The following is a 26,990-nucleotide window of genomic DNA, read 5'->3' on the forward strand; positions in this document are numbered from 1 at the left end:
AAAATATAATAATTATGATAAAAATCCTTGTTGAAAAACTTTCTTGTTGTATAGTATACTTATGTCAAATGATGGTTAACATAACCAGAAGCCAGTGTTTAAATAAAGTGAACATTGCTTTGAATGTTCTTTTATAGGAATTGACTTTAGAATATGATTCTGACTACCTTCTCTTGTTATGTTTCATGTACTTTCTTCACCTCAACCACTGGTACTTTTAGATAGGTATATTTCCTTATTTTTATTAATAGAAGTAGAAATAGCTTTAAAATTAACTTTTTAAGATGTAGAAGAGATTTAAAATGTGTAGTAAAAGGGTGTGGTTTTTTTAATATAAATTTTTTTTTTTTTTTTTTTTAAAGATTTTATTTATTTTATTTTTCCCCCCAAAGCCCCAGTGGATAGTTGTATGTTGTAGCTGCACATCCTTCTAGTTGCTGTATGCGGGACTCGGCCTCAGGATGAACGGAGAAGTGGTGCCTCGATGCGCACCCGGGATCCGAACCCGGGCCACCAGCATCGCAGAGCGCGCACTTAACCACCAAGCCACAGGGCCGGCCCTAATATAAATTTTGATTCTGTTGCTAACAATAATTGAATATGCTTCAATGTATGGTTCTAAAATGGTTTTAATCATGTTATCATGTCGAAGAAGATTCTAATAACCTTATATAAGTACTAAGGAATGTAGAGAATTGGGCATAAATTACTTGCATATACAATCTCTTGTAGTCATTTAAATTTTCATTTATCATTATGGAGATGTTGCAACCTAAAATACAGTTTGATAGTGTGCTTATATTCTAGATATCTAAAGCACTTACAGATTGAGTCTGACTATTGGTTGCATTATAAAGCTTCAAGTAATAATCATCCCAGTACATTTTAGTACAATTAGAATGCTTTAATCTTTTTGAGATGCTGAAAATAGATTCTGTAATATCAAGTACCTAGGATATATATTATAGCCTATTCACGTAACTATAAATGCATACATTATTATTTTAATTTAAAATATAAAATGGAGAAGTATACATTACTAAATATTAAATTTTTATATCTTAAGTTAGCTAGCTGGTCAAGCAGAATGTGAAATTATTAACATTGGTGGTTTATAGAATGTTAGCATGTAGAAGCTAAAAGTCAGTAGAAAAATTAGCCAAATTTTAGCAGATAGATGTTCACACTGACTGAATTCACTAAATGTATATCCAATACTTTTTAAGACAGCTTGATTGATATCCAAATGTGTGCGTATCTACTGGAAGACAAAGCAGTCTTGGCATTATTCTAATAATGAAATAAAGCAAAGTTCTTCATTAAAATTCTTCATTAAAAATTCATTATATATAAGTTCTTAATGAAGTATAAGTTATATATGTATATACACATATGTATGTATGTATGTATGTATGTATGTATGTCAAAGGGATCACCAAAGCCAGAGTAGGAGCATGAGGCCTGGTGCTGCTCCCTGTTAAAATGAAGGGCATTCTGGACATCATGGTGGCCCTGAAGAGCAATGGCCTTCTAAGGTCTGCTCCAACTCTAAATTCCTCCATTCTTTCATCTGCTTTGGCAGTTACCATTCATATGTTGTGTTCTTAAAGCAATCAAAGTACCATCATTTTTCATTAAAATGTTGGATTCTTTTTAGTATGATGTAAAGGGCAGACGCTGGAATCAGATTGCATAGTTTCCATCCCAGAGCCACCACTTATCTGGAGCAAGAGAAGTCCTCTTTGCCTAAATTTCCTCATATGTAAAATGGACATCATAATGCTACAATAAGGTTGTCATGAGGATTAAATGACTTAGTATTTGTAAAGTAAATAGAACAGTGTATGACACAAAACGAGGATTAACAATAATTTTCCTTTTTTAACTTTTACAATCAAGAAATTTTGCCTTGAGAGGTTTTTGGTTTTTGCCTCCTGGGGGGAAGGTCTAGGAAATAGATTTTGTAATTACCTACATTGTCCTACAAACATTTGATTTTATCTTTTCCAAGTTTTTTAAAAAAAATTCTTGTAGTGAAATTTTAATAGTTTCAATTCATGTTATCAAATTAAAAATAGAACTAGGGAATACCAGATTTACCAATTTCTGAAATTTTCTGAGTTTTGAAGTGTTGATTAACAACAGATAATTTCCTGAAGGAATTTGCAGATTCGTCTCCCTGAGACATCAGAGAAAAGTGGACCTTAATAATGGTCAATTGTTAATTCCATTGATATAAAGTTAAACATTTAGACACAAGTCAAATGGATAAATGTGTTCAAACTTTTATTGTGGATTTTTAAGTTAAGCCTTAGACAACATGTTGCACTAACCAAATAGCACATTCATTTCCAGTGTATTTCATCATGTCTCTATGGTCTTTCCTTTTTTTTTAACAAACAGGTCTCACAATCCTTGTAGAGTAGACGAGAGAGATTTCCCAGAGAATTCAGTAGAATAGCCAAAATCATGTGGGACTGGCTCTTAAATATGTAAAGCTTAAGATTTAGACAAGTGGAGCATGTGAGTTTATGAATGCCTTTTATTTTCAAATTTACTGATTTAGAAACAAGTAAATTAAAAGTACTTTAAAGTGCTTGGCACAATTATATTCTTTTAGGAAATATTTTACAACATTGAAGACTTTTTTTATCTATCTAAGACAAAATACTCCCACATGGCCCACCTAGAACTCTAAATAACCAGTCCATTGACATAGGGAATCTTTTAACCAACACTTTCGTAGAGAGCAGTGACATTGGTAAACAGAATTTTTATCCCCAAGCATGTCAGTTTTTGACCAAAATCTGTTTTTTGTTTTATCACATTAGTGTGCCCCATTCATCAATGTAGGTGGGGATGAATTCATGACTTTTTTTCTTTTTTTTGCTTACCCAAGTTGCAAATCACTAATTAACAGCATAGACTGAGAAGTTCCACTACTTAAGTTTTCAAAATATACCTCAGTTTATCTACCTTATTGTGACTAAAGTAATTACAGGAATTAAATTATATATGTAAAGCACTTAGCATATGCCTATTATTATTAATATGTAGAAAGATGTAAATGTGTGAAAATGTGAATTTTTATCTTGAGGAGATGATTTTCATCCACCTAAGGTGACCCAGTAGTCTACAAAGTAAGAGAGATTATGTAACGAAAAGTTGTACTCATTCGACCAAACTTCTGAAAGTAGGTTTTCTATTTTCTGCTAAACTGTTTTCGGTCACTATAGCTTTAGACTTTCAAATACAGATCATTATTAGGTTTTTAAATCATGCAGATTTTCTTCACCATCTCCTTTTGCTGCTTGCTTTTGGGGAATTTTTTTAAAAATAGCAAACTATTCTACATCATCTTTGTAAAAGTTTTAATAATAAGATTATAAATCTCAGCTAAAATATTATATATTAATTTTAGTTACTAACATCACTTTGTGCCCAATTACTAGTTATAATTGTGAGTTTGCAGAATGGAGTTTATTTGTACTCTGTGTATTGCCAATTTTTACTCATATAGTTTATAAATGCAATATATTTGAATCTGATTTTCATAATTTAAATAATAGTTGTTTGTATTCAACTTCAAATTTGAGAAACAACTTTGTAATGCATTTGTGATCCCAGTCATAACCAAAAATTGTGTAAATATAAATGAGGTAAAGAAAATAGAAATAGTGATCTTATGTGAAAGCTATAGATTGGCGTCTGATCTAGTCTCCTAACTAATTATGCATCTAATCAGCCTGTTAAAATTCTATCTAGAGGTCCTGGAATTATTCTCCCTTTTTTAAGGTCGTCGTTTTATAGATGAGTTACTAAATGAAAAAAAGAAAAGTGATCATAGAGGAAGTTGGCATGGAGAATTGTTGCTGCACTCAGCTCGTTTTATCTTTTTCTAAATATAGTTTTAAAATATTGTTCAGGTCAGCTGATGGAAGCAATGGAATGCTCCTTCATGTCTTCTTTCTTTCTCAATCATTTCAATAATGTTTTGATGAATTTAAGTATGTAAATGAAACAAAGAAATCAACGCCAAGTTCTAATATCAAATTGAGAATTGAAATTGCTAATTCCCTAGATATTTTTAATATATTGCTAATCTCAAGACTAGGACTAAATTGGTATTCCAGGACTAAAGTGGTAAATTTTTAATAGAAATGTCTCTTACGAGCAAGTCTTATTATAACATACTAGAATATCATTTATTCTTTGAGGGTGTGATTTATTCTATTTAAATATAAGCCCTGTAAAGGAGATGTGTTCATCTATTTTTACTCTAAGTACATAAATATGTCTGCTACACTCTAGTCAGTAGATGTATTCAGAAGCCAATATGCCTACACTCTCACATTTCTTCTGTAAATGATGAATAATATTGATAAATGAAAATTACAAATCTGCAATAGAGCTTAACTATTGAATACTAAATCATTCTGTTACTCACTCTGCGTTCCAATGACATTTTCTAGATTAAAAATCATTCCTACATTTAAAAAATATTTTGTGCTTTTGCAGCAATGTAAGCAAATGTGCATTTGAAAGAAAACTCACAATGCAGCCGCAGATAATTCCCTTTAAGACTCAAAGTGCCATTTTCAAAAATGGTGCAATTTGCAGAATAGAATATTTAAAACCTTTTTCCTGCCAGACTTTACAGTCCACATGTTTGGTACAATTGAAACAGAAGAGTGGTGGAATGGAACTCTCCCATCTATATTTTGGAAAAACATTCACTCACCTCAGTTTGTCAGTGTGCATTAAGAGGTAGGTCATTATGCAGTAGAAAAAGAAGAAGAAGGCAGCTCTAACTCATGGGACTGACATATACTGAACATGGCCATTAATACCACTTGGCAGTGACCTTGGCAGCATTACAGGTAATCTCCTTGCAGGGATAAACTATTTGAATGATATTTCTACCATGTTAAGCACAAAGAGAGTTCTCTTTGGAACTTTACCATTTATTTTTTTTATCCTAACAAAAATATTTTTTAAATGATCCCTTAATGATTTTCCTTTTCCCTTTGCTCTCTCAAATGACGGTTTACTCCAAGACATTGCTGCTGTCATTTTTCTGTCATTATGGAGGACTGCTAAATTCTTGGTAGCACTTTCATAAAGCGTTGAGGTCGATTTTATTTTTATTATAGGTATAAATATGTAGTCAAATTTTATTGTACCACTCGTAACCACAGTTCTAGAAAGCAGAAAGCATATGTAGAGAAGATATAGGTTGAAAATTCGGTGTTGAAGAAAATTCTTGATTATATATTTTATAAAAACTCTCAGCACCACAATTATTATTATTACCATTTGGATTTATTTAGATTATATAAGATAAAACATGTATTTTTATCACAACTTCTTAGATTTTGCAATAGAAGATTCAAATGCATCATGGCTTATTTCCTACTTCAGAGGAGTTTGTCCCTCAAGAAGGGAACTGTGGCGCATAGAAGATTCAGGTAAATGAATGAGAAAGACCATGACAAATAGTAAAGTTGTAATCTGATTAAAACATTCTACTGCCATTATAATCTCATATATAGTGATAATCTGGACTTAAGTGCCTGTGATACAGAAGTTTCACATAATAGAGGTTGGGCTTAGTAAAAAGCCTTTAGAGGCAGGTCATAATTTCTTACTTGCACTTGCTTCTACATCATCTTTCAATACAGGAAATGAGCAATGACTATAAAGGAAGAGCATTTCTTTTCCATAATGTGGATCCCTTTTTAAAAACTATTCCTTCCTGAATTGTTTCCGGGGTCTTTTGGCAATTTGAAGCAGCTGTTGACAGCAGGATTTATAGGAGCCATTGACACTGGAGGATATGACAGTTTTGATTCAATGTTCATTATATTGTACTGTTCATAGTTTAAACTTTTACAAGCAATCCAAATTAGGTAATTTCTGGAATTAAAGCTAATTCACTGATCATTAACATTTTTGAGTATCACATGTGTATAGAGTATTAGAAAACTCCTTCCAATTAATGGGTCATTTTAAGTGCAAAAGGTGAATTATTTTCGTACAAAGAACACTTAAGAATCATTTGATAGGAAGGACATAGAAATTTATTAGGTAAGGCATGTTCAGTAAATTACAGCATACTGCATGTCTCATCAATTCACCTATAAATTTAACCTTTAGCAGTGCCTATTTCCAATTCATTGTCAAGTTGATCTATGTAATCAGAATTCCTTATTATGTTTACATTACTAAGGCATACACCAAATGGAAAATTAGAGGTATCTGATCCCTGGCTTAAATTATAAGTAAATGACTGCTGGTAGTCTAGAACAGTATTTAAAATCTTAACCATGGGGTAAAGAGTTATCCTTGAAATGACTATAAATAGAAATACATTATGGAATATAATTTAAATCAGAGAAAAAGTTACTTAGTATTTTTAGTGTATTATATTTAAGCTACAAATAGCAATATATTTTAAGCCAGTTTACAAATGATGAAGTGGAAAAACCAATCAGAAACAAAATGAAATACCCTTCTCTAATCTAGTGAGAATTTTTGGTGAGGTTTATTTTTAGATAAAAGCTCAGTTGGTGGATCTATTGAATTTGATATATTTTACTGTCAGCTGATTTAGGACTTTGACATATAAAATTTAAAACCTAGATGATGAAAATATTTCCTCAGAATTTTGTAAGGCTTCCTAACACATGTAGTTATAGCATTATAGCAGAGGAATAGGAGCTTGGAATCTGAGCAGGCTTTATCTCAAAACCTAGTTTTGCTACTTACTTGCAGTGTAAAGTTGGGCAAGTTCTGTATTTTTTCTGTGCCTTTTTTTCTGAACAGAAGTATAATATGAAGCATGATCATGATAGTGCAAACTTATCCAGGTATAAGGTCCAATTGAAATAATAATATTCCTGGGACACGGTCATTCAGTGTTACCCCTATCACTAGGATGATTAAAAATTGTTTCACAGGAATAAAATATCAAACACAAATTATTATTCTGTGGCCAAAATTTCAAATTTTGTTCTTCAAATCTTCTTTTTTTCTCCATGTTTTCAATCTGAAATAGAATCTCTTAATGTGATTTTCTGGATATTAGATAGGTATTAGTTTCAATAGATCATAGATCATAAATCTTTCATTAGAAATAGAAGAAATGTATATTATCTAGTTAATACCTCTCACTTTGTAGTGGAGAAACTTGAGTCTTAGAAAAAATTGAATGAAATACAAAAATTGAATTTCAGAAATATTAAAAAGTTTAAATGTGATTGTGTAGCATTCACTGTCTACCTAGTAATTGGTCTGTCTCATTTTTGCACAATATCTCAATAGAATTCTCAAGATAGACTGATTTTTTTAACCTAATTTCAACAATTTATTGGTTCACCATTTATTGTTTTAAATAGAATTTAATTACACACACATAATATTTTAAGTGATGAAACATGTCTATGTCTGGGTGTTTAAGCTTAGAATACAGTTCAAGTTTTGGGAAAAGGCAAATAGCTAATGAACAAACACACCCAAATAGAAACGCTTTTCATGCCATGATTAAAAAAAAAAAAAAACTAAACAAAACACACAAAAAACTATCAAGAGACATTTTACAAAGCCCTGCATCCCAAAAAATGAGCTAGGAAAAACATTAAGGTAGACAGGACACCACCACTCCACATATTGGTATCTTTCAGAATAACTCAGTCTGTTGTCTCTCTCATCAGTTGCCAGTGATGTGCCTGTCTCTGCACGATACCCTCCTTATCCTTCCAGGGTGGGATTGGAGGAGGGTCTGTAAGTTTCTGTGGGTAGATGGCTGTGTTGAGCATCATCAAATTCAGAAATTTCACTGTAGGATGGCGCCCATCCTTCATTTCAGGGCTTTTTTATTTTTTATTTTTTTTGTTTATTATTTTGTATGTGTGAGGAGATCAGCCCTGTGCTAACATTTGCCAATCCTCCTCTTTTTTTTGCTGAGGAAGACTGGCCCTGGGCTAACATCCGTGCCCATCTTCCTCCACGTTATATGGGATGCCGCCACAGCATGGCTTGCCAAGCAGTGCATCCGTGCGCACCCAGGATCCAAACCGGCGAACCCTGGGCCGCTGCAGCGGAGCGCGCGCACTTAACCACTTGCGCCACCAGGCTGGCCCCAAAGCTTTTTTAAAGGAATGTTGCTTTCCTTCAAAAATCATTGAGATCCTAATCTAGAATATCACTTTAAAAAGATTATTATTTTGGTTCTCATAAATACATGAACAATTTACCTAGGAAGCTGGCATATTGGCATACTTCTAGCTACACATCAGAGCTGTGTTCTTCTTTATCTCCCTATTTTCTCCTCCTGAGAGTCTTTTCAGCATATTTAATGAAAACCAAAATTGTGACCAAGAAATTATCACAGTAGCTCCCACTTCTTTATTAACTGTAATTTTGATGGCTGACACTGTATTTGTAAATTCTCAGGAAAGGATTTTTCTCACTGTGTATCTTTTACTGTATTTTTTCCCATATGGTTGATGTCCGTAATTGTACTTTGTTTCTAATCTATTATCTTTTACTATACAATAGGAAGTCATTGATCACTTTCTCTCATCCTACTATAATAGAAATATCTAAATATTACTCTCACAGATTACCCAGACATATGGTCAGGACACATGAAAGTGAGTTGGCTTTCTTGGTTTATTAGCATTTTTTCCTCTTTCTGTAAAGCTAAGACAGTATTATTCATTAATTAGTTTAGTTCTTTATCAAACATGGTGATTGGCTGAAGATTCACAATATTTTAGGGTCCAATCACAGGTAAGAATTAAAGATCTGAAGAATTCCCTGATAGAAAAAGATGAATTTTAATGGAGTAGATTTCAAAGGACTTGGAAATATTTAAAAGGTATTCTTAGAAAACTTAGTGTGTAGGATGGAAGATTGCACGAATGATCAAAGACCGCTTCATCTTGTATCACAAACATTAAAAAGAGAGGTGAGTCTCTGATTGGCTAAAGAAACACCTGTATGAGGAATGGAAATAAAAAAGTATTATGAGTAAAAAAGAAATTAAAAATACTATGGAAGTGAAAGTTCTAATAGTGAAGGCTTAAAGTTTGATGAGGAGAATAAAAATTAAGATATGATATTTACCAATGTTTTCAGTTTAACCAAAAAACCAGAACAAGAACAAAGGATAAAATAAAGTGTAGCCCATTTTTCATGTAGAAGAGAAAGTAAATATAGATAATACCAGGAATATTGTAAGTTCCATGAGGGCATGAATTTTTGTTTGTTTTATTCCTTGATATATCCCTTAGAATAGTTCCTAGAACATAGTAGTGACTCAGAAACAAAAAAAACCTTTGTTGAGTGAAGGAATGAATGAAATACTTCTTTGCCTTTTTTTTTTTTTTTTGTGGGGAAGATCAGCCCTGAGTTAACATCCATGCTAATCCTCCTCTTTTTGCTGAGGAAGACCGGCTCTGAGCTAACATCTATTGCCAGTCCTCCTCCTTTTTTTTTTTCCCCCCAAAGCACCAGTAGATAGTTGTATGTCATAGTTGCACATCCTTCTAATTGCTGTATGTGGGACGTGGCCTCACCATGGCCAGAAAAGCGGTGCGTTGGTGCGCGCCCAGGATCCGAACCCAGGCCGCCAGTAGCAGAGCCTGTGCACTTAACCGCTAAGCCAGAGGGCCAGCCTTTTGCTTTATTTTTTACCTTTATTAAGCAATGAAATGAACTCATCTTGTGGCCGTATACATGAAATGTAATGTATGTATGTGTGACCTGTGGAATCAAGTGATACTAAGGAACAAACAAATTCCATGGACCTTCTGGGCGAGTCTAAAGCCTAAGATAATTTTAGTAGCAGGAACTCTGTAACATAATGCCATTGCAGGGCCACAAGCTACTGTCCTTAAGAGTGCTTGAATAAAGACTAGAAGGTAACTATCAGTGGTAACATTTTTACAAGAAAATGAAGGATGACCAAGGAACCACGGTTAGTACCTCTCTTATTTGCAGACTTAAAAATATGCAAGGAAAAATCCCACTCATTTGTTATACACGTTATACATCCCGTAACACCCTGGGTGTGAGTATGAACCAACAAAGCATCATAAAAAACTGGTCCAAGGAGAATATTTTAACCTTCACTGTAGAGTGTCAAGGAGAAGGGATAGATATAATCTCAATTTTCTAAGGCTTTTGATTTTGTTCTCTATGACATCCTCATCTGTAAATTGGGGAAAATATCCTCTAAACCACACAGATTTTGAATGGTAGCTAAAGGAATAGTGAAATAAGTAATTTATTCATTAAATTTAAAAATGCTAACAAATCCTGTGTAAAGAGTGTGTCTGAAGTCTGGCCCTTGAAAGATAGGATCAGAACTCAGCGTGACCTTGGTAAACTGGAGAAGTGGTTAGAAGTCATGAGGCCAAGGAGAAACAAATAAACTCTTTAAATACAAGCTGTAGAAGAGTTGGCTAGAAACAAATCTGGCACGAGGAAAAAAAATGCAAAATTGGAATAAATGAAAAGGTAAACGTACTTTAAAATTTATGCAGTGTGTGGATAATTAAAAATATGTGTTTGCTGAGTATACAAGAGCCTTTTTGAATACTATCTACATTTTTGGACTCCAGAGCTAAAAGTAGATATAACTTGAAATGAAAAGCCGCAAAGATGGGGGAAAAAAATAGAAAGTAAAGCAACGAAAGGATAAAAAAAATAATGCAATACCCAGCCTTCAAGTGTATTAAGTGAGGACATGATCACCAAATGTTGTTCTCTGTGCAGAGGTTGGAACAAGAGGACTGGACATAAAGTATTCTGTGAGGGATTAGCTATAAGTAAGAATTTCCTGAGAGTGAGAGTTGTGAAATATCAAAATAGGTTACTGAGGAAGGTTATGTTGCTCCTTTTCCGGAAGGCCTTAAAAATAGAGAGGTGGAATCTTGGTGAAATAATTTGGGTATGGTATTATCTGAAGGAGGGAAAAATGATATGACCTAGCATGGCCCTGCCAATGTTAATATCCGGCATTTCTACTCTTGCTTTGGCTGAATGGAAATATAGGTACATATTTCAACCAAAAAAAAAAGAGAGTTTTTTTGGTTCTTTTCTAACATGGCGTAATTTTACTAAATGGATTTCATAAAGATCCAGTTTAAGGCAAGTGAAATTGCCAAGCCCATCCTGAAATTCTCCATAATAAGTTTAGAGAAACACTTATTAAATATTCATCTTAACTAATTTTTTCAAAGTAATTGAATAGAGATTGTGCTGTATTCATTATTTTCCAGTTCATAAAATAGAAAAGATGAACATTTTTATTTAATTTTGAATTTTAGAATCCTCAGGAATGTGGCCAAATAATGATTTGGTATGTTAACTAGTAACTTGATGGTAATGACCAGTTTTCTAGCATCTAAAGATAATGTCACCCCCTACACTTCTCACAACACTTTCATTACCAGACCCACTGACAGGCATGAGTAACACTGATATAAAAATTATTCAGGAAGTTTCTTCACTGTGAAAGGCAGTATTTGCCAACAGATCCTTTCTTACAGAATTAGAAATCTCAGCGATTTCCTGTTTACCGAAAGCCCTCTTAAAGTCCATGGGCTATGGAAGCAGCCATTTTGAGCTTTCACTTTGCACAGTCAACTGCCCAGCATCTTAAATTGAATTCAGGCTTGGATATAATGTGTCATTGTTGATTATGGAGTCTTTGAATGACTCAGCCACTGTGCTCATCAACTGGTACAATAACATATGTAAATACATAAATGAATATATATGTACCTGTATCTGTCGGCAGTGTTCTGCCTATGAAAGTAGGAGAAAAGTCTGATACGTGCTGAAAGTATACACACTGTTACTTCCTCACACTCTGTAGGCTCTGATAGAGCAAGGCTACATGAAACATTGGGAGAAAACTGATGTGAACTTCTATAATACACCGAAGTGTGTGATTTTCTTCAACAATTGTAAAAATATTGCCAATTATGTCCATTGCCTTTATGCAGTTAATTAGCATATTTTAGGTGTGTGTCTTATAAAGCTGTTGCCATAAAATTGTGTCTAAAATAATATATTTAAAGAGCTTGAATTGCACAGTTATACCCAGAGATCTCAAACACAATTCTAAAGTGGTAGGTAAATGTGTAAAATTCTAAAGTGGGAACTCCACTGCAGATAGAAGAATACTGTAGTAGATCATAATTTGAGGAGATGAAGGAGATGAAGAGAAAGAGCATAAAGAGAAGGAAGAACAAGAGGAGGAGCAGATGCGGGGGGTTGGAGGGAGATAATGACTGGGGTAATACTGGAGTTGATCAGGTCCGCTATAGAAACCTACCCAAGGTACTTTGAAGGAGAGCAAGATGGCTGTCTCAACTGGAGACGAGACATCTGTAATACTCTGTGTAACTCTCATCCTCATCCTAAATGAAGTTGACTCTCCTGACCCATCCTCAGGAAGACACCTGTTCTGATGGTTTCTTCCAGGAGTCGTGATGACTATATGCTGATTCATATACATTAACGTGATTTTCCTTGTGAGCAACCACATTCATTTGTAGAAGGCGGAGGGGGACCACTGGTGCTGATCAACCAGTGAATTCTGATCTTCTAATGACAAATATCTAACTCAAGTTTCATTCTATTCCCCTCCCGGCGCAGTGAAGTAAACACTTTTTTGCCATCAAGAATAAGAGAATGTTAGATGAATTAAAGAACACTGATTTTAAAAGTACTTCTTAGATTCCACTAAATCCCTCTGAACATCACATTTTCTGCATAGAACTTTAACTTTAAAGTACTCTTTGGAATATTACCTTGCAGCTTGGAGAAGTAGCAGAGTATGTGGTTCAAGTACTGAGTCTGGGACTGGACTTCTAGGGGTTCAGATATAGCTCTAACACTAGCTATGTGACCCTGGGCAAGTAACTTAACCTCTCTGTCCTCCAGCCTTCTTTTCTGTAAAATGGAAATGATAATAGTGCCTTCCTCATAGGCTGTTGTGAGTATTAGGGTTAATACATGTAAAGCTTTTAGTGCCAGAGTAAGTAATTTATAACTTGTGGCTATTATTTATTAAATTTCTAAATATGGTTTGTGGTCCAAAGTGCATAACGTAACCTCGGTCATAACTGCTTATGTTGCTTGAGGCTGAGGTGAACCAACTTTTCAATGCAAAAAATATGGAAAAAACAGTTATATTTATCCAGGCAATTAAACACCTTTGTCAGCTTAGTGTTTCTCTAGGGCTGTGTCCTTTGGAGAAGCATTCCAACCTCCTTTTGTCTTACACCTTTATTGAATTTATACCATTTAGAAACTTAAAAGAGATCTTTAGAAATTGAACCCAGCTCCCTTTCTATGTCTGAGGAAAATGACGCTCAAAAGAGTTGACTGGCCCAAAGTCCTGCAGCTCGTGGGTAGCACACCCCACCTAAGAGCCTGATTCCAATTAGAACTTTCTTCCCACTGCCCTCTGCCTCTTCTTGGTACTTTGGGCTTTGGAAACAAATTGCACTAATTGCTAAATATCTTGTTAATATTTTTACTTTAAAAGAACAGCAATTTTCTGCCCCTGATATCATGTTTGTATTTCTTTGTGAAGCTAAAAGAACAGTTTTCTGTTGTTTTATCAATTATTGAACAATACTATTATGTTTTCCTTGAGCCAGGCACTGAGGTAAGGGTTGGTTTGGAGCATCTCAGGAATGCAGTGTATTCATAGTCAGAGAGAAGAAGCTTGTTCGTTTCCTTAAAGCTAGCAGTTCTCAAAGGATATTCCAGATAAGTTTGGAAATACTCCAGATTCTGGCATCCAGCATATTGAAGACTATGAAAAGTCCTGCAGCAAGGAAATCTGTTTTCCTAATTTTTTTTGATTTCCTGAGGTTTTTTCTTTTCTTTTCTTTTCTTTTTTTTTTTTTTTTTTGGAGGAATAGCTTGTTAGCATCCTTAGGAACCAGCGATCTTTGGTATCCACTCAGGGATTTCTGAGGAGAGTCGTGAGCTTGCTTCCACTGATGGGTGCTTTCTTTTAGATCCTAGATTTAGACAATCAGGATAAAAGGCTGTCCATTTCAATAACTTCTGATCGATAGTAGCATGGTCTTTTTTACAGGGGAAGTACAGTAATAGTTTCCATGCAGCGTTATCTGCCAAGGATGACTTGGGCTATCCTTGAAAACAGCCTGAGACAGAATGTGTAGACATGCTGAGATAAGGAGCCTCCCAGAACCGACTCAGCTGACCCCCCGGCCCAGGCGCTTCCACCCTGCCTGGATCCTGTGGGGGAGACGTTCTGCTTGTCTGAGAACACCTCTATTCCTAGCTCTTTGACGGTTTCACTTTCCATATCCCCTCGGTTCTAAACATGTGGAAAAAGAGATAAAGAAAGGTGACGAAATGAAAAAATGGAGTGGGGAGTCTACAAATCAAGAGAAGAAACTCGTATTTACATGCCTGCTTTGTGTGCAATCATGACTGGGTCTTGGAGGGGAAGTAAGTGTCCTCCAGAGGTCTTTTACAAGATAGGGAGGGAGGTGAGTGCAGTATGGAATATTGTCAGCATTGAGAATAAAATCAAACACCATGCTGGTTTCTATTAGAATAAATATCTATACTGTGATTCACTAAGGAAAGGAAAGACAACAAGTTTGATTTTAAAAAAAATCTTTTCAAATTTATGATTCTTTTTCAGGGCATTTGATCAATTATAAATGAAAATAGATTAGCGTTAATTTAGGCCTCGTGGTAAATTATACAACTTACCCTATTTTAAAACTGATAAATTATGTTCACCAAATAGGAAATAAAAAGAAAATGATAGAATAAAGGATCAAATTTATATCGCTCCCCCAAAAAATGGCTGAGGAGGAAGAATTGAAAATGTTTACACATTATTCCTTAAATAAAGTTTTGTTGCATAGGAAATTTTGACCTCTCTCCTTACTTAAAATACTGTAGTTTTTCATTGGACATTTCTATTTTACAACTTTTAAAATTAAAGTGTCTCTTGTCCTTTACTCTAATTTTCCTTTTTATTAAAATTCATAATCCTTAAATTTTGTATTTTTCCTCTTAAAAATGCTTTAATTTAAAAAATGCTGGATGATTCAACTTGTCTATTCATTCTAAGTTGGAAATTAATCTGTTTGGCTTGAGGCTACATAGCCTACTCTCATTAGATGGGTATGTCCAAAGATATGTGAATATTTCCCATAAAGTGAGACATTGGGATTTTCAAATATCGCTGAGATCTTAATCAAAACTGTGCTGATTGCTTGGGAGTTGGGCCCTATGAGAGAGGAAATAAATCAACCTAACCCAATGACTCAGTTACACTAGCAATGTAAGATTGTTTATTTCTAAAAGATAAAAAGCATGATTTTCAGAATATAATTCTATATTTTACATTTGCAGAAATTTCGTATTGTATTTGTCAGATTGTTCATGGTGCTCTCCAAATTTAGCATTGCAAAATGAACTTATATCCCCAAGAACTATTTCAACAAGTGGGCATTGCTTTAATGAAATATCCACATTTCAAGGGAAGATAGACCTGTGGGCTCAATTAAAGTCAATTTAGGGCCGGCCCCGTGGCTTAGCGGTTAAGTGGGCGCGCTCCGCTGCTGGCGGCCCGGGTTCGGATCCTGGGCGCGCACCGACGCACCACTTCTCCGGCCATGCTGAGGCTGCGTCCCACATGCAGCAACTAGAAGGATGTGCAGCTATGACACACAACTATCTACTGGGGCTTTGGGGGAAAAGCAAAAAATAAATAAATAAAAATTATAAAGTCAATTTAGAAACCTTTGCATTATACTATATTCTCAGTGCTTCAAAGTATTTATAATTTTTATAAAATTATGTAATATTGAAGTGAAGAAAACAGGTTTACACAGTGAATTTATGAAATTGAATTGCATCAAACTGAATTTTTGCAGATGGATGTGGTTCTTTTTATTTAAGCCTCACAACCTCATCATGGAATATATGTGTTATTATTCCCATTCTATAGATGAGGAAACTGAGGTTTAGGAAACTATGAGTTGGCCAGGTCTGTACCACCAGGGACAGGCGGAGTGCTGGAGAATTCATCCTCCAGATACTGCCCAGCTCAATCTGTGGTTTAGACTCTCCTCAGATGCCGTCTTCTCAAATAACCCTTCCCTGACAGCATTGTCCACCTCTGCCCTTTCCAGGTCCCGTTACCTCCTAGCCTCTTCTACTGTGATATTTTCTTTATAGCACTTCTCTCTCTAAAATCATCATATTAGTCCGCTTGTTTATTGCCTGTTTCTCCCTTGAAAACATAGGTTTTGTCAAGACCAGGACCTTCTTTGTTTTGTTCACAGTGATGTCTCTGGCACCCAGCATCACGCTTGACACATTTATGTCTCTGTGACTAATGATCGAACTTTTTCACTGATAGCTGTAATATCAAGCATCAAGATTTTGGCTCATGGTCTCCGATGACATCAGTTTAGCCAGGATTCAATTGCCCACGTGAGCCAAGGTAAAGTTTAGTTTAAACTCCGTGATGAGAATACACCAAATACGTATAGTTACGTGTAGTTCATCTGCTGCAAAGCTGTGGCAGGTAGGCTGCACTGCATCCTGCTGGAGATCTGCACTGTATCCATGCACCTTCATCTCATTCAAAACTGATAAACTGTGTTCGCACAATAGAAAATAAAAAGAAAATGATGGAATAAAGGATCAAATTTATATCACTCATTTGTAACTGTCGCCCTTTCTGACCACCGACCCTGACAAAAGTTCTGAGGTATTACACTGCATGTTACACAGCCCCGGCGTGTCATACAGCGAGCGAGCGGGGTAGTTACGTTGAGTCCTCTTGTTCTGGAGTTTTGCACAGATACAGGGAGGATATAGTTTTGAGAGGAATGCTATTAACTACAAAGTGCATCCTGAAGGCCATTTAGCTCACAATGAAGGTCTGTGTTTTAAAATAGCACTATAACAAAGTAACTACAGAGTTTTGGCAAGGGCTTCAACTATTTATAGAACTAAGTAAGGCATAGTAAATAGCGCCACAGTACCCACTCCTCCCTTGCCATAACCCCAAACTTATGAGAAGCACTGTAATTATATTTTTCTACTTTAAAAAAAAAAAATCATAGTAGCCATTATCAGTTTAACCATACGGAAGCTCAGGCTGAGATTTCTTTTTTAAACGCATAGTTTTGATTTTCAACAGCTGCACTGGGTATCTAATCATATATTATCTTTATGAAGCCTTTTTCTAACATATGTTAATTGGCTGTTTTCTGTGACAAATTATGAGCTCTTACTTTGATGAGGTTCAATTGCAATCATGTTGGAGTCGAGTACGTAGAGTTTCCACCCCTGCTGGCTCCTCAAACCACTACAAACATCCGCACGTCACTGCAGTGCTGAGTAATGGCAGGATTTGGGCCGGCTGATTTCGCTACAGATTTTTTTTTTTTTCCACAGGATATTTTCAGCTTCTTTGTACTAAATCTGTTGCAGGGTTTGCCCTTTTTAGCAGAAGCATGCTCTAAAATTAACGTCAAATCTTATTGGAGATTACTATAATACAGTGAGAAATATTTCATAATACAACACCCCAGCGTTTGACTTGCTTTATGAACATTTTACTACATTTATTATACATTTTCTAAAAGTCAGTCAGTTGTGCGGTTGGTAAGTATTTTCTAAATCATCAGCATGTTGTAATAAATATTTTGCATTTCCCCTTTTGGGGCGAAGAGCATTTATTTATTGAGTAGATGATCAAGTCTCTATTTAGCTATCATAAAGAAAATACACATACTGTTTTTTCTAGGAGTTGCGAAACATCAGAATGTTGAAGATTCCGTTGTATTTTCTTTTTTCTTTGCAGTTACATCTGTTGGTCAAGTAATAAAAAAAATTACACGTTCCATCAAGGTTAATGTCCTATAAGATGCATAGCACCCATTCCAGTTCTCTATCCTCATGTCAGTTTTTAATGTATGAGTAGGATGAGCAGATATGTTCTAATCCATCTGCTCTGAGAACTGTGACAGATAGCCTGCATCAAATACCAACAGATGATCAGTGATCGCTATAATTAGAGTAGATATAAAAATACAGTGCATTTGTTTATATTCACAGGAAAGAAATCAGGGTAATTGATTAAGGCCTTCAGAAACTGTGTCAAATACCAGTCACATTGGGATTAATTTAACCTGTTCCTGCCTTGACATCTAAGGTAAAGGAGTCTGTAACTGCAGTTCTCCAAAGCAAAGTGAGGGGGTCAAATTTCCATACGGGTATTAGAGTTTAGAATAAGATGAGCCAGCTGTGAAGAGGAGCTATGCCTCCTCACGAGGCTGTTTTTAATCAGCCATTTCCCTAGAGTAGCACACAATCAATGAGCTTAAATCCTGAGGCTACCTGTGCTGGTGGGAAGGCCCGGGAACATCATTACAGAACTTAGAATTGAGCGTTTATGTGAAGAAATTAGAGCAGAAATTAAGGGTAAGAAAGGTTAACTTCAGAAGTCTTACTTTGGTACTGCTCTTTTAGAGGGTCTCAAAGAGATAATTTCAAATGTTTAAAAAAAAGGAATATTAAACTCAACTAAATGCAGATACTTTTCTATTAAATGATCATTATAAATAAGCCAAATGAAAAGTTATTATTGATTTATGTTAGCCAGGACTGTTTAAACATGTCTTTTATTTTGGGAAGTTACATGGGGGTCAATTTCAGCACGAGTAAATAAATATAAAGTTTTTTTTCATCAATGACACTACCGCTAGAGAGAATGGCTTCAGGAGTCCTGCGTGATACTTCAGGTGACTGCAAAATCAGTTGATGTGCTGTGTCTTCAGCGAGTGTACACAAGCAAATTTAGTTCCACTTGATAAGACGCATACTTAATTGGCTTTAAGAAAATAAACCAAGGTAAAGAATGATGTGTAAATGAAACAGAGAACTTGGCACTTGACTATATGGAAACCCGTGAGCCATGTGGCTTAATTGGGGCCAGTTGGGATCATTTAATGATTGCTGTCAGAAGATCAGATTTAATTCTCCTTGTAAGAAGACCACAGTGGGATAGAGTTAAACAAATTGTCATCAGAGGTTTCAGATGAACAAAGCCTTAATTAGGTTGATTAGGATGCTGTAAAAGAGATGAAGAGAAATAGCAAAAGTGATGAATCACTGGGCTCCATGGTGAGCGACATATAATAGCAATATCAAATATCTATATTTTGAGAGATAATATCATGGAAGGTTTTTATGTAAAACTTCTAAATTTCTAAAGTTTAATTAGAGACAAAAATCAATGACATTCAGTGTAAATAGCAGATGATTTATCAAGCATATTCTCCTTAATGTACAGCAAAAACACTGGCAGGAGGACGATAGTATTTCTTCCCATTTCAAGGTCATCTTTAAATATTAAATAAATTGGGAAAGTAAATAACAGAGGCAAATTATTTTCAAGGGCATAATTTTCAATCATTTACCATCATATTTGAATACAGAATAAAATAAAGCTTTTACTTAGAATGAGCTCTTAACCATTCCTATCACAGTCTTAACAATATTGTGATTATTTACTGATGATAATACTCAGGACTACTTAGTTGTCTTAAAATGTACTTTTATTGTTTTATCTACACTTAATGAAAGACTAAAATGTGTTTTTTCCATTGGCTGCAGTTTTGCAGGAAAATGTTCTCTCTGAACGTGCACGCGCGCGCACACACACACACAGGCATATCAGTAAGGCTGAAAACTGTATCCAATACATACGGCTTTTGAGAAAAAAATTGTAGAAATTTCCATTTTAGTAATGAAATACGATATATTAAAGATTAAGAAAATAATGAACATAGGTTTTTTTCTGACAGGCTCATGAGATGCCTGGGAATTCAGATTTTTGTCCTAATGAGATGAAAATGTATAATAGCACCATCTCCCGCTTCAAGCCTGGCTTGCTTTGAAGGCTGACAATTTTGTTTCCCTGATGTTGGTGTTGTATAGTGCTTAACTTGCTTTGTTCAATAACAGCAACAAAAATCCAGCTGCATGTGCTTACTGAGAGGGTACAGCTGGGGAACAGAACGCACTCTGTGATGCTAAATAGTAGCTCTTGCTTTGTGAGGACAGGGCAGGATTTACCTTTGTGCTAAGTCCTGCCACATCACTAAGTGACCTTTGGAAGAAAACGTGGTGGCTGCGCTGTTGTGAAAAATTAGGAAAAGGAAGACATGATAGAACCCTGAATTAATTACTTAATATGATGCAGAAAGACTAAAAACTGTGATGTGGTTGAATAGCACGAGGCTCTTGACATATTTCAGCCATTTGGAGTTTATTTTGGCATATGGGGAATGGAGAATGCTGTTTAAGCTGCAGTGTGAAAAAAATGTCCAAGACAGAATATACCAGGGACAACCGTGCCAGGGAAGCTGTGCGTCCCTCGTGTTATTAAATTGTTTATAACACAGTGCAGTTGTTTAAAGGTATGTGTCTCCTCAATTCTAGAACTGTGTAAATAAAATGATTTATGTCAGTGATAATGGCAGGTTAAGCCCACTTATTAAATTAATTGCAGGGGTTTTCAAAACGAGTTCCTTTTTAGCCTTATTATATTTCTGACATAGATTTCATCTCCTTTTGTCCTTGGGGAAAGGTATTAAAGTAGGACTAGAAACATTAATGTAGAGTTTTCAGCAGCCGTGGTCATTGGGAAAATTGATGTATTTCCCTAGTTATTTCTACTTTGCAGCCCGAAGCGCTTCCATGACTGATACTTAAGAAAAACTTCTTAATTTTTATAACACGGTAAATTTTTTCTTCATAGAATGATTATTGTTAAGGGATAAATGAAGCATTACCTGTTAGAAGTTGCTCATCTTTAGCTTTGCAAAGTGCAAAGTGAGATCTTCCTGGTCTACGTAAGGAGTACGATTCACTTGATAGCCCTACTGTAGGATGTGACTTTCAATTTATGCCTCAACACTGAAGCAATCTAACAAGTAGTAGGCCATGTTCCCAAGACTACGATAGACCCAGCACTTCACGTAGAGTTCCACATTTAATGATCATAACCGTCCTGCAGATAAGAAGTATGTTCTCAACTTTTTGTAGGGCAAGGGATTAAATCATCAGTCTGTAGTCTCTCAGCTTCTACGTACCAAACTAGAGGTGAGACCCTGAGCTTCCTGACTCCAGAATTCATTCAGCTTGCACTTCTCAATGTAAATTATTCTTATTCCATGTATGAGATGCTAATAAATATGACTAAGGATTAAGTGAAGTTATCAGTCTGCATCTGTATAAACAAAAATATGAAAATGTTCTTAGTAGTTGTCATTAAAAACAGCAACTGAAGAAAATACTCACCTGAGAGATAAGAATCTTAATAAATTAATTCATTCATCAACTAATAGTTATTAGCTCCTACTGGATGCCTGGCACTGGGGTAGACACTGGGTGTACAAAAGTGAGACAAAACAGACTTGGTGCACGGATGTTGAGGAAGACAGGCACACGTGCCATTTCAGTTGTGACAAGTGCTGTGAGGAGGACATGGTGCTGTAAGCTTTGTAGGGGAATTGGATGTGATCAGGAGAGCATGGAGTGCTTCCTGAGGAGGTGAAGCTGGAGCTGAGACAGAATGAAGGGAAGAACTTAAGGAGGCACAGAGGGAAGGAGGAGCATTCCGGGCAGAGGGAATTGCATACGCAAAGCCCCTGTAGTAGGAAGGAGCATGGCAGGTGTGAGGAACCGAAAGACAGTCAGTATTGTTTAGTATTTGTATGAGTGATGTTATGTTACTAAGACTTGAAGGTGACTCAAAATTCATCATATTGACACTAAATTGGAATAAATTGAGAAAATAACTTTGTGTTGGGCATGATGGTATTTATCCAGTGGGAAAGAATGGCTGTTCTTTTGTTACCCTTAAAGAGAAGACGAGTCTTGGCTATGTGTCTTTAAAATGAACTCAGCTTGCATTCATAGCTAGGGTAATATAACATTCTGTATAATACATGATAAGCTTAGAGAGAAATGGAGTGACTTTCAGGACCAAGGAAATATCCTCCAACTCATAAGACATCGTGTAGTCAAGTAACAATAAGAAGAATAATTATTATTATATCTTTTCAAGTTTGGAATACCTTTAAGGGAAAAAAATAAAAGTTCTACTTGTTCCTTTTAACCAAAATATAATTACATGCCTCATACATCTTTCAAACATATCATAAAGTAGAAAGTTAAATGTATCTAGATGCACCATAATGAGCAAAGTTTTCCACTTAAAATAATAATAAATCATTTAATTGTTTGCATTAGTAATGCCAGGCTTGCAGCAACTGGGATTTTGATGGTTTTTGTCCCTTACTAAGTGTCCAGCTTGTATTTATTTAACAGTATAATTTCTTATGTGATATAGTATGCTTGGTTTTCAATCTTGAGCTTTTACAGAACATTATGTGAAGATGCTGGTGTTAGTGAAAATGTGAGTCAATGAAAAAGTTATTTGCTAATATGAGTAAACGAAAACCAGAATTCTTTCTTTGCAAAGTGACATCACATATTTTAATGTTTTATCATTATTCATAAGCTGTTTTTATTTAAGCGGCTGCATTGTGCTGATTGTAGCAAAAGGCATGCTTTGCAAAGATCAGTTTAGCAGAAGAGAATTAACTTCTTCCCACATCTTTTAATGTGGCATGGCAGTCTCACTCTGAGATCAAAACACATAACTGAAGGTTATGTTTAATTTCTAAATCAAAGTGTTGTGGGAAGATGATTGAAATCTGAAGATGACTCAGATCCACTTGATATGTGGTTTTCTTCCTACAGAAACCTTATGGTAGACTGCCATTTCCATGTTAGAATGAACCTAAGAATGATGAGATTAAAATAAATAGTTTCACTATATACTGAAAGTTTATGTTAGTTACTTTGGTTCTTAGTCTGAATTTTTTTAAAGAACTTTGAGAGCTTTAATAATATAGGAATCTATTCCTCCCACTCAGTATATCTTTTTTTTTTAACTATGGGGACAAAAAAATCATCAGCATATTTATCAACAAACATTGATTTTTTTGGACACTTTTGTGATTCTATTTTTTACCACATATATAATTTATCCATTTGGCTCATTGCCTGTGTAGAATTCATTTGCCTTGAAGGGTAAATGAAGATTAGATGGCTACATTAACTGTATGAGAGGATTTTTGTGAGGCATGGTAAGTGGTAATCACTCTCTATCTCCTACTTCACCAAAGTGAACTTGTTTACTTATTTTTATTTCTTAAAACAATCATGCGAAACACTAAACTAGAGCTGAAATGGATTTTTCTCAGATGTCTTAAAAATAGAAATGAAAAATTTTGTCCCCACGTCTGGATTTCTCTCATTGTCCCTTATCTGAACCTCTCAAAGGCCTCTCCGTGTGGGGCGTACAGCACAGCACACTCAGACAGTTCTGCTCAGAGAAGGAAGTGAAGAGTTTTGGTTCCCATTTTGCACTTCTGGAACAGTTTAGGGAAGGAAGCACCTTTACACCTTTTATTGTTCGTGGTTGCTGATGTCATATCCTTCCCTGACCAGTCTGTGCGTGTTTCCTGCCATTCTGTCAAGATTCTTCTGTGTTACTGGGAGGGATTTGTAGGAGGGAGAGAGGGAGGAAGAGAGCAAGAGTGAGGGAGGGAAGAGGGGGACGGGAGGGGGGGTGTGTGTCACTCAAGGGAACTTGTTTGTAGATGAGACAGCCCGGGTGGGAGAAGGATCTTTAGCATCTGCCCACAACACTTTCTTCTCTACTTGGGTCTCAAACCACTTTGCCTTCATCTGTCTGCTTGTGCCAAACTCACAGTGAACAGAAGCCTGCCATAATGAAGTTCCCCTTTTTAGTAAGCAGCCTGATTTTATTTTTCTTATATTTAGGTTGGCAAAAAGGAAAAACAATGCAAAAGACTGTAACTCTATAGAGTGTAACTATGGTAGAGCATTCCTTTTTCTTTCTTTCATTTTTTCTTTTTTTAATGCCTGATCGTTTCTGTGCAACTCTGTCATTTTCCAAGAATGCTGCTTTCATGTGGAAAGAAGTAGCAACGAGGCTGCTGGAATTATTTTAAGCTTATGGTTGATTGTACATAATGAAAGTTCTCAGCATAACTTGAAAGGCTACTAGATGTAGTCGAGCTGTTATATTCTTTTCTTCCTATATATGCAAAACAATTTTACAGATTACTAAAGTTATATAATCTCTTTTTCAGCCCCACTAGGCCTCCTACAAATTAATACTTGAAACCGACCTTACAATATAATTTTTGCATAAAAATCAGGTTAGAGAAATAGTTGTGCTAAGAAAACAACTACTGAGCTACTGTTGACCTTCCTAACTCTTTGAATTTTTACCGACAGCCTTGAAATCTGGTGACCCATAATCAAATGTTCTAAGCCACGTTTTTATGACACATTTTTACTTCATGAAAACAGTCACATCATTGCCATGTATTGTTCTGCATGTGTACTTACTAATATCAAATTTTGCATTTTAAAAGTGTTCAAAAGGCAACACTTCAAGAAATATTCATTTTTACGGAAAACGAAAAAAATTTCAATTTTATTGAAATTTCAGCTTACTTCTCTCTGCATTACCCTGCATATTTCAAAAAGGAAAATGTAATCAGTGGCATTTTCAGCGACTATTTTATATATATATTTGATATATACATATAAATTCTTCTTAAATTCGTGTTTAAGAATTTAAAAATCCTTGCTCTGCTCTTTTTAAGAAGTGTCTCTCATTTCCCAGTTGTGAAATAAGGGGTGGTGAGACGGAGGAACTCTTCTGAGTTTGGTTCATCAGGAACTCTCTCTGTCTTTCTGAGACTTTTCTCCTGGGATGTTTCTCTACATGTTTGGTTATTTGTGTTTTGAAATCCGGATCTGTAGAAGTTCTCGTCTTCTCCGCCTTGTCACCACACTCTAATCGGTTCACCCTGACCTTCCACCTTAAAGTGAATAAGCGCTTAGGCAGACACAGTGCTGTAAGCCGATAGTGCCACTGGCCTCAGCTGAATGAAAGAAAGGAAATTGTCCCAGATGCTTTTGCTGTGGATTCCTGGGTTGGCTTTTCTGTGATAGAGGAAGCCTGTTTGTCTCTTTGGGGTCTTGCACATTCATGGGAAATACCGTTCCAACGTGCTGCTTGCTTCTAAGGTAAGACTATAGGAAACACAGGAAAGTTGCCCAGTTGAGTGATATTTAAGACCGTTTCTAAAAATAGATAGATGGACAGTGTTTGGCAATAGTGAATACATGATGCAATTGTGCTTTGTGGGTTTTTCATATTTTAATGTGATTTTAATATATCTTATTATAGCTAATTTTTTCATGTGTCTTTGTCAAATGTGTATTTCTATAACTCTTTAAAACTTTTGAACTACTCCCAACATTTAAAATGACCTCAGGAGTAATAGTTCTTGATGAGCACCGTGTGGTCATGATGTTACTGGACGTATTTATTCTCAGAGGCAGAACTGAGCTGCAGTTTAATAGAAAGGCGTTGGGCAAAAGAGAATGGATGGTCTTAGTATTTAAGCAGCACTTAATCCACCGGAACTAATTATATCGTAATAGCTTCTGCAATTAGACAATCACGGAAAACTTAAATTTAAAAAAAATTTACTTAAGGTGATAAAGAATTTAGAAATTAAATAAGAAATCAAAAGACAGCTGATGATCAGCCCAAGTGTATAACAGCTTTCCTGTTCCAATAACTTTGAATTGGAGCCAAATAATCTATTAAATAGCCAGGACATTGGCTTAGCGTTACATAATATGTGTGGGAATTTATCAGGTCAGTTGTCAGACACCAACTAAAATAAACAGGAAAATTCTGAGCAATGTGTCAAGTAGTTGCATTCTTTGACATAAGACAGAATAGAATAATTGAAGCTGTTGCTTGCAAATGAAGAAGCCGTTGTGGAATGCTTCTTGTTAACTTCCACATTTCACAGCAATTCACTTTCATTACGTTCAAATATTTTCAGATATAATTTAAAACAAAGTGGAATATATACTTTTAATCTGCTGGGTTCTCTGGGTTTATCTTATATTATTGATGATCATTTCTTTATTTTTAATTCATCACCTAAAGATTTCCAGTATATAATAGTAAGCTTCTGTAATTTTATATTTTACTCCCCAAAGAGATATGTCTTTTTAAAATATTTAAATTTAGAGGACTGATAGCTTATTATAAAAGTATAGTCATAAATGGAACAATACTCTAATTTTTGTGCCATTTCTTTCTTTTCCATGAATGATTATCTTTTTTGATTCTTGTATTCAGGATATCACTTAAGGGCTTTCGAAAGGAAAAGGCGAGCTCACTGCTGATAGCTGCTTCTTATGTAAGATTAAATATCCCATATTATTTTTACAGTGTTCTCATAGCAGCGACTTTTTTAAGATAAGATTAAAGGATTTAGATTTAAATTAGTTGACATTTACATATATCAAAGAGCACTTTCCTAATAGTCCATCCTATTTGCATAACGAGGGACGTTATCACCTCTGCTGTCAAAACACGAGATTGTTTTCCTTCAGAAATGAATTAGCTGCCCTACTTAGCATACACAGGTACATAAAGGTTCATTAACTCTTTGATTTAGGTAATTTTTCATAACAGAAGGGTGAAAATAGTCACCTAATTTCATTAAAAAATATTAAGAAACTCTGCAAAAGACACATTGCAAGTGTTAAGCTTGAAAGCCTAGTTTTCTTCATTCAAATGACTTGTTAAATGACTTATGAGATTATTTTAGTTGTAAAAAACAAACCATTCCAACTTGATATGCTCCTACATGGGACAGACCAACGTACTTTTAATAAATACTTATTTTGATTCAGTTGATTGGCTTACTTCCATCAGTTTTATTTTTAAAAAATTAGATTATGGCAGTTCTTAT

At 35.2% G+C, this 26,990-nt stretch overlaps 1 protein-coding gene across 5 annotated transcripts in view; it reads left to right on the forward strand.

Moving 5' to 3' along the window:
• Positions 1–26,990, forward strand: part of MEF2C (myocyte enhancer factor 2C) — a 146,990-nt gene that overhangs the window by 26,411 nt on the left and 93,589 nt on the right. The window contains exon 1 of one of the 5 annotated variants that reach the window (XM_087430069.1): positions 24,973–25,236. The exons of the other annotated variants lie outside the window; for them this stretch is intronic. The gene's annotated coding sequence lies outside the window, so the exon portion shown is untranslated. Of the gene's footprint in view, positions 1–24,972; positions 25,237–26,990 lie in introns of those variants that run through there. 5 annotated transcript variants of the gene reach the window in all.

This window comes from Ceratotherium simum, chromosome 4, assembly GCF_057802395.1.
Source record: "Ceratotherium simum simum isolate JZ-2026a chromosome 4, ASM5780239v1, whole genome shotgun sequence".
NCBI classification, from domain to species: domain Eukaryota; kingdom Metazoa; phylum Chordata; class Mammalia; order Perissodactyla; family Rhinocerotidae; genus Ceratotherium; species Ceratotherium simum.